Genomic DNA, 8,461 nt, shown 5'->3' with positions numbered 1-8,461 from the left:
ATATTAAGTTGTAGATCTCAAAGCCCACTAGGCCATAACTGTCTTCACACATTATTAATCTCAGTGAGACCTACCTGAATAAATAAAGGATATAGATATTAATACTTTGACATTACTAGTGGTAACACTGATAGACTTTTTCACAACAGTTCATCAGGCAAAATCCCTTCTCTCAGATAAGGTATTTTGGACACTTTTGCCTACTGCTCTGCTTTCTGACTTTCATGGCTGCAGACACATAGTATAGACAGATGCCAGAGAAATACTTCAAGACCACCAATCAAATCTATTGATTGTGTTAGACAGCAGAGTTTCAGAGATTACTCTTTTGGGGAATATGCAATAAAAAATGAGAGACCTTGTGAAACAATCCTTATCATTTCTAAAGAGGTGGCGAACTTTTGTGGACTCCTCCTGTCTTATGTGACCATTTTTGTTTGTGTTATAAGTTCTGGTGTACTCCTAATGTAGGTATTTAAAACTTTCCTGAGGCTGCTATATGAGTCATCTTGTTGAGCCCCATCAAGGCAGGGTTTCAATTTAGAATTCCTAACAGCATCTGGTTCCAAGGATTTACCTCAGTAAGTAAAGACACAACACAACTTCCTTCAACTTCATTCGCTGACTTCATTAAACAATCAGAGTAAAAAAATGTGCTGGGTGTGTGTGGGAACTAAAACACTGGTCTAAAAATAAACACTTAAACACTGGTGGAATTATTCTGCGAAATTATAACTACAAACAGGTCAAATGTGCAGTAGGAAACCTCCGTGGTACATCTTTCTTACTGATTTATATAAGTCTTATTTTCTGACACCAAGTGTGAAATATAGTGCCTTTGTCTAAATAGCTATGTTGCTGTAAGAATATCTACATTCCTCTGGTATTTTCTAAAAAAGTAAATTCTAAAGTAAAATGAGTGATTTTTTTTTCTGTCGTTGCTGTCATGTTAAAAAGAAAGTACAGCGCAACCAAAAAACATTCAAGAACATTCAATCCTCCTAGAAGTTTTTATCTCAGCAAATTCTTCCCAAGGTCAGACCATGCAGAGTGCAGATAATACGTAAGTTCAAGACTGTACTTTCCTCAGTTAGCATGATAAATGTTTGAGTTCATGACAGTACAATCAGAAAAAAGCCTGAGCAAGTATCGGAAGGCTCGCCAGGAGAAAGGAGGATTTAAGTTTCTAAAGTTGATAAACCACAAGACCTCTGTAAAAATTTTGTCTGGATAGCTGAGATGTTTGGAGAAAAACAAACATCCCATACTGTCTGTAAAACATGGTGGTGGAATGTCTGTTTTGTAGTCACAGGACCTGTACAGTCATAAAGTAGACCAAGAACTCCTATGTATACTGTACCAAAGTGATCTAGAGTCAAATTTGAGGCCATCTAAAGCTTGGCTGAAATTCTATCATGCAATAGCAAAATGATCCCAAGGTGTCGTAATTATCCAGAAACTGTCCAGACCTCAACCGGATTCACATGCTGTAGGAGGGTCTTAGGAGAGATGTGGATAAACAAATGCCTTCAAACTTTAATGAACAGCATTTTAAAGAAGAGTGACCCAAAAGTCTTCTACAAGAACATGAGGAACTAACAAAGTTATTTTGCTGCTGAAGGCCATAAAACACACTGTTGAGTGATGGGAAGTACCTTCTTTTGCTCCTTCATTTTGAGACATTTTTTGTTAAGTAAATGATACAGTGTAACACTGATAAGTGTAGAAATATGTATCCTCTATGGAAAATGTGGCATTTTAGGTAATGGATCTTACATAGAATTACCATGAATGATGCTTCCACAATACAAATCTAACCACTAACCAATAGAAATGTGGCATGAAATGACATGCTAATATATTCAACACTGGCCCAATGCACAAAAAAGCTTAACAAACCTAAATGAGCCAGATAAGAGGAAAACATATAAATATTTGTTTAGGATGTCAAAAAGAAGATACTCTAGTCACTTGTAGCAATGAGTGGTTGGGTGGGAAAAATATTTATTCCACAGCTGGTTGCAGCTGGTTGTTTGACAGTCACTGTGAAATCGATTGCTAAAATAGTAACTAAGTCTCAAGACAGGTCAATGACTCCCAGGTAACCACCTGTTGTGCTAACGTGTTTGTTTATCCACCTTGAGGAATCACCAGTTGAAACACTTTATTATGATTATTATTTATTAAAGCACTGAACAATTAAAAATTATCATGTACATGGATCTCTTCTGTTTAGAAATTTGTTAGGCTGTAAAAGAGTTAGCTGGAGTCAATCTTTCCAGAAGAGAATAACCTCAATTCACAGATTTTTATATGAGAATTTGCATCTATCTGATCAGTTAAAACCGATGAGGAGAAGCTACTTGCTTTGCAGGCACTGAGCTATGGGAGGTGGCCGTGACCGGTACCAGGCGCCAGTTATCGTGCCTTCAGCTGCCCCCGCACATTCTTTTATAGTAATATGTCTGCAGGTTTCTAAGTAATTATTCAATCAGTAAAAACTTATAGATTCTACTAATCCTAAATAAAGATCAAACCCATCAGCTGCTAGAAAATATTCATACTCTTTGGTCCAGTCATGGCAGGCCTCAGTTACACAGACCTAGAGACCAGTCAGCGACCCTCTATCCTTTATTAGTCTAAAGAATATAAAGTATGAATTTCCTTACTGGTTGGCAAATGGTTGCAGGAAGTTGCTGGCATTCACAGGTGGGAAACTGTTCACAAAGATGCATGGGCTGTTTCTCTGAAAACCAAAAACTTTAACAGGAAGTTGTTGACTATTCTCTAGAATTGTGTGACTGATGATGTAAGAGTGGACTAAGCCAGCGGTCCCCAACCTTTTTTGCGCCACGGACCGGTTTATGCCCGACAATATTTTCACGGACCGGCCTTTAAGGTGTCGCGGAAAAATACAACAAAATAAAACTAGTACCGGTACCGAAAAAAAGAAGATTTATTCATAACACACGTGAAAAGACCCAGGAAAACCGAGTTAACGATAAAAACGATAACAAACTAATGCTGAAAACCGATAAAAACCCTGAAAACCATACATTTCACACCTGAGCCTCAACTCTCGCGGCCCGGTACCAAACGACTCACGGACCGGTACCGGTTCGAGGCCCGGGAGTTGGGGACCGCTGGACTAAGCTATCCTACAACTGTCTATTTGTAGATGGTAGACAGTTGCAGGATAGCTTAGTCAAATCTTATATCACTTTGATGAAATTATTCTTGTTGGGTTATATATATATAAGTATTTCAAAGAAAAACAAGCTTTTACTTGTACAGGTATGTTGGGAAAGTCAATGATATCCATTCAATTTATTCATATGACTGTAGCTAGAGTATAACACTGCTCCAGTAGGCAGTATTACAAAAACTCCTTGCAGCCGTCTCACTTTTCTGCATGGCACAACTGGTTTTGTCACATTACCCACAATGCATCATTGTTGCTTAACACTGAATACAGAACAGTGTGCAGTGGCCAATGCAATCTCTAGCCTTAATAAAGCTGTAGTTCTGCTTTAATCAGTTCATGACTTTCTTAAGTTTTAGCATCAAACCTCATTCCCTCACCCAGCATTAAAGTCAATGATTAGTTTCATGGACCTGCTTTGTTTTCCCAAACTAATGAATCAGTGATGAAAAAAATATCTCACATATGTAGTAAATACTCACATCAGTCAGTCATATGAGCATGCACATAATCCCATTTGGAGTTTATATGACATGCTTTCAAGAAAGCAAAAGATGGAAGATGTTTCCACCTTCATGCTGTAAGTATGAATAGGTGTCAGTTATTATCCATCGAGAGTTTACTGACTAAAACAGTCCACTGCAGATTGCAACTAACTGGTAAAGACGTACCTTTTTCTAGAACTTATAGAAGTTATTATATGAAATCTAGGTAGAGTTCACGCAGGATATTATTTAGATATCTATAGTGAAAGGCTTGCTCTCATTTTAAATAGATTGTTTTAAATAGATGTTTTTTTTTTTTTAAATTTTCCTTTCCAGTCACCTTTCTCACTCACTATGTGTTAAAATACCTCTCTGCATTGAATCATATCTGTTATTAATCACTGGACGCCCCTCCCTGAGCCTGGTTCTGTCGGAGGTTTCTTCCTGTTAAAAGGGAGTTTTTCCTTCCCACTGTCGCCAAAGTGCTTGCTCATAGGGGGTCATATGATTGTTGGGTTTTTCTCTGTATCTACTGTACAATATAAAGCGCCTTGAGGCAACTTTTGTTGTGATTTGGCGCTATATAAATAAAATAAAATTGAATTGAATTGAATTGAAAATTCATCTAAATCCTTTACCTACTCTGATGCATGCTCATGTAGCTGAGCACTTGAACACAGTTGAGTGCCACTGCCAGAAAGATGGAAAAATACAGGAAATCTTTAACCTCTCATAGCACCAGCAGTAACTTTAGATTTAAGCTCCTTATTGTATCATATTTTATTGTATCATAATGTTCCATACAATATTGTATTTCATTTACTGAGCAATTTTGTTTTTCATATTTTTCACAACACAATATATACACAACACACAAAACAGTAATTTCCCAACATTGGCCATACAGGGAGTGCAGAATTATTAGGCAAATGAGTATTTTGTCCACATCATCCTCTTCATGCATGTTGTCTAACTCCAAGCTGTATAGGCTTGAAAGCCTACTACCAATTAAGCATATTAGGTGATGTGCGTCTCTGTAATGAGAAGGGGTGTGGTCTAATGACATCAACACCCTATATCAGGTGTGCATAATTATTAGGCAACGTCCTTTCCTTTGGCAAAATGGGTCAAAAGAAGGACTTGACAGGCTCAGAAAAGTCAAAAATAGTGAGATATCTTGCAGAGGGATGCAGCAGTCTCAAAATTGCAAAGCTTCTGAAGCGTGATCATCGAACAATCAAGCGTTTCATTCAAAATAGTCAACAGGGTCGCAAGAAGCGTGTGGAAAAACCAAGGTGCAAAATAACTGCCCATGAACTGAGAAAAGTCAAGCGTGCAGCTGCCAAGATGCCACTTGCCACCAGTTTGGCCATATTTCAGAGCTGCAACATCACTGGAGTGCCCAAAAGCACAAGGTGTGCAATACTCAGAGACATGGCCAAGGTAAGAAAGGCTGAAAGACGACCACCACTGAACAAGACACACAAGCTGAAACGTCAAGACTGGGCCAAGAAATATCTCAAGACTGATTTTTCTAAGGTTTTATGGACTGATGAAATGAGAGTGAGTCTTGATGGGCCAGATGGATGGGCCCGTGGCTGGATTGGTAAAGGGCAGAGAGCTCAGACGCCAGCAAGGTGGAGGTGGAGTACTGGTTTGGGCTGGTATCATCAAAGATGAGCTTGTGGGGCCTTTTCGGGTTGAGGATGGAGTCAAGCTCAACTCCCAGTCCTACTGCCAGTTTCTGGAAGACACCTTCTTCAAGCAGTGGTACAGGAAGAAGTCTGCATCCTTCAAGAAAAACATGATTTTCATGCAGGACAATGCTCCATCACACACGTCCAAGTACTCCACAGCGTGGCTGGCAAGAAAGGGTATAAAAGAAGAAAAACTAATGACATGGCCTCCTTGTTCACCTGATCTGAACCCCACTGAGAACCTGTGGTCCATCATCAAATGTGAGATTTACAAGGAGGGAAAACAGTACACCTCTCTGAACAGTGTCTGGGAGGCTGTGGTTGCTGCTGCACGCAATGTTGATGGTGAACAGATCAAAACACTGACAGAATCCATGGATGGCAGGCTTTTGAGTGTCCTTGCAAAGAAAGGTGGCTATATTGGTCGCTGATTTGTTTTTGTTTTGTTTTTGAATGTCAGAAATGTATATTTGTGAATGTGGAGATGTTATATTGGTTTCACTGGTAAAAATAAATAATTGAAATGGGTATATATTTGTTTTTTGTTAAGTTGCCTAATAATTATGCACAGTAATAGTCACCTGCACACACAGATACCCCCCTAAAATAGCTAAAACTAAAAACAAACTAAAAACTACTTCCAAAAACATTCAGCTTTGATATTAATGAGTTTTTTGGGTTCATTGAGAACATGGTTGTTGTTCAATAATAAAATTATTCCTCAAAAATACAACTTGCCTAATAATTCTGCACTCCCTGTAGATATTATCTTATCTTACCTTACCAATGACCGGCTTGTGCTTTGAAGATTGTGATAGCTTCTCCTTAGCTTTGTGCAGTCTTTCAGTGTGCATTTCAGTGAGCATTTGAAAAATGTAGTCTTTTGTAACGCTATTCCTGAAGGTTCTGCACAATAGATATAACATAAACATCAAAACCCTCTCAAAATTTTCACAACTCTTTGCATCTCCTGGGCAACAAACGTTATCACTGAACATCTGATAACTATACGATATTAATAAGCGATGGCAATGCAAAATTTGTTTTTCTAGAATGTACCAAATTTTCAATGTCTTGATGCATGCTCAATCATCCAGGTGAGGAAATCCCAAAAACATTAATTCTGTTCATCTAGACGTAACGTTTTCAGCGGGAGAAACGTTTCTTCACTCCTCCAAGTTACTTCTTGAGTCTTAGCTCACTCGAGGTTTCCCCAACCTTATAAACAGTACCTTTGCAAAATGACTGAAACTAGCACCACTGAATGAAACATGGGCAGTGAGGTCAGATTCTTGATCATTAATATGCAAATTGTCATAACCATTGATCAACAATAACGTCACAATATGACGTTTACAATTCTGGGTTCCAAAGATTATACTACCCCTTTTCCCTACTTCTTTTTAGACAATATGTGAAAATGTGTCACGGGGGTGAAGAACAGTAACACTTTCAATAATTTAGCAATGACACAACAGTAATTGCACCTGAAAAAACAAGTTTAACTGTGGTTTTGCTTTTTAGGCGTGTCCTATTTTAACACATTACAGTTACTGGCATCAAAGAATAAGTGCTACGTTGGAATGTTAATAGGTGAATATATCTGAAATGGTGTCACATTTTGTCACCACATAATACAACGCTGCATTTTCTGTACATGCTCTGGTCACGTGTCAGATTGATTATTACAATTCTATCCTTCCAAACGTCTCTATAGACATCAACTGGTGTAAAATGCAGGTGCTCATCGTATTACCAGACCTTTCTATAGAAAATATTAATACTGTCTTTCAACAGGTTCACAGGCTTCCTGTAAAAATACTGCATAAATGTTAAGATTCTGTTTCTTACTTTCAAATCTCTCCATGATCTCGCACCTCCATATATCTCTGATCTTCTGCACATGGCCACTCGTTCTTGTACTCTGAGATTTTCCTTTTCGGTTGCTCTTGTTATATTCCCTGCTCGCCTGACTATCTGAACTATGAGCTTTCAGCCAAGGGGTGCCTCATATCTGGAACTCTTTCACACCACATTTGCATTATTGACCCCCTATCTCCAAAGCCAGTGTTAAAACACATCTTATGAAGCGTTCCTATTCTCTTTCATTCTGTATTGCTGACTTTTTAATTATATGATGTTTTCCAACTGTTGGAGCCTCTGGAATATTGTGATTTTTGTATTTATTTCCCCAAAAGTTGATTCTGTTCATCTGGAAGTAGTGTTTTTGTCATAGTTCGGCTGTGTGCCGGCAGGAATTGGACCCAAACGCAAACTCAATGGAGACAGGACTGAACTCAAAATGACAGCTTTTATTGCTGAACACAAAAACTCTACAAAATCTAAACTGGAAAAACTCTAACAAAACACACAGGGCGCTACAGGTAGAAACACACAGCATGAGGGATGACACGACACGACACTGACTCAGAGAAACACAGGGTTTAAATACACTGGGGAGTAACGAGGGGAATGAGACACAGAAGGAGGGCACAGCTGGGAGAAATCAGGACTGATGAGACAAGCAAAGCAGGACACATTCACATAAGACACGGACCTTCAAAGTAAAACAGGAAGGATCACACAGAGACGCGAACTTGACACAGTGGAGACAGCAATTAAGAAACACAGAGACATAAACCATAAGGCAGAGGACTCTAAGAACCGAAAGACACAGAGGGGAAATCAAACATGCAGACACAGACTTACACAGAACAGAGGGGACACAGAGAAACATGAAGGGCAAGGGATCGAAACTAGAAACCATAGAATAACTCACACAAGTACAATAATACAAACATCACAAAGAACTAAAAACGCTGGGTCAGGAGACCCAGGACCGTGACAGTTTTCAGTGGGATAAACATTTCATTACTCATCACAGTGACTTCTTTAGGTATTTAATTGCTTGTAAGGTGTCTTTGAGTGTCTTGAAAAGCACTTTGGTCTCAGAATCTCATCTCTGCTTTTCTGGTTCTGTTGGCTTCATGATGGCCTCCAGCTCGCACTGGAACGGTTTGCAGCCGAGTGTAAAGCAGTGGGAATGAGACTCAGCACCTCCAAATCTGAGGCCATGG

Source organism: Rhamphochromis sp. 'chilingali' (genome assembly GCF_963969265.1).
Source record: "Rhamphochromis sp. 'chilingali' genome assembly, chromosome: 21".
NCBI lineage: Eukaryota > Metazoa > Chordata > Actinopteri > Cichliformes > Cichlidae > Rhamphochromis > Rhamphochromis sp. 'chilingali'.
Note: the sequence above shows the minus strand (reverse complement) of the source record.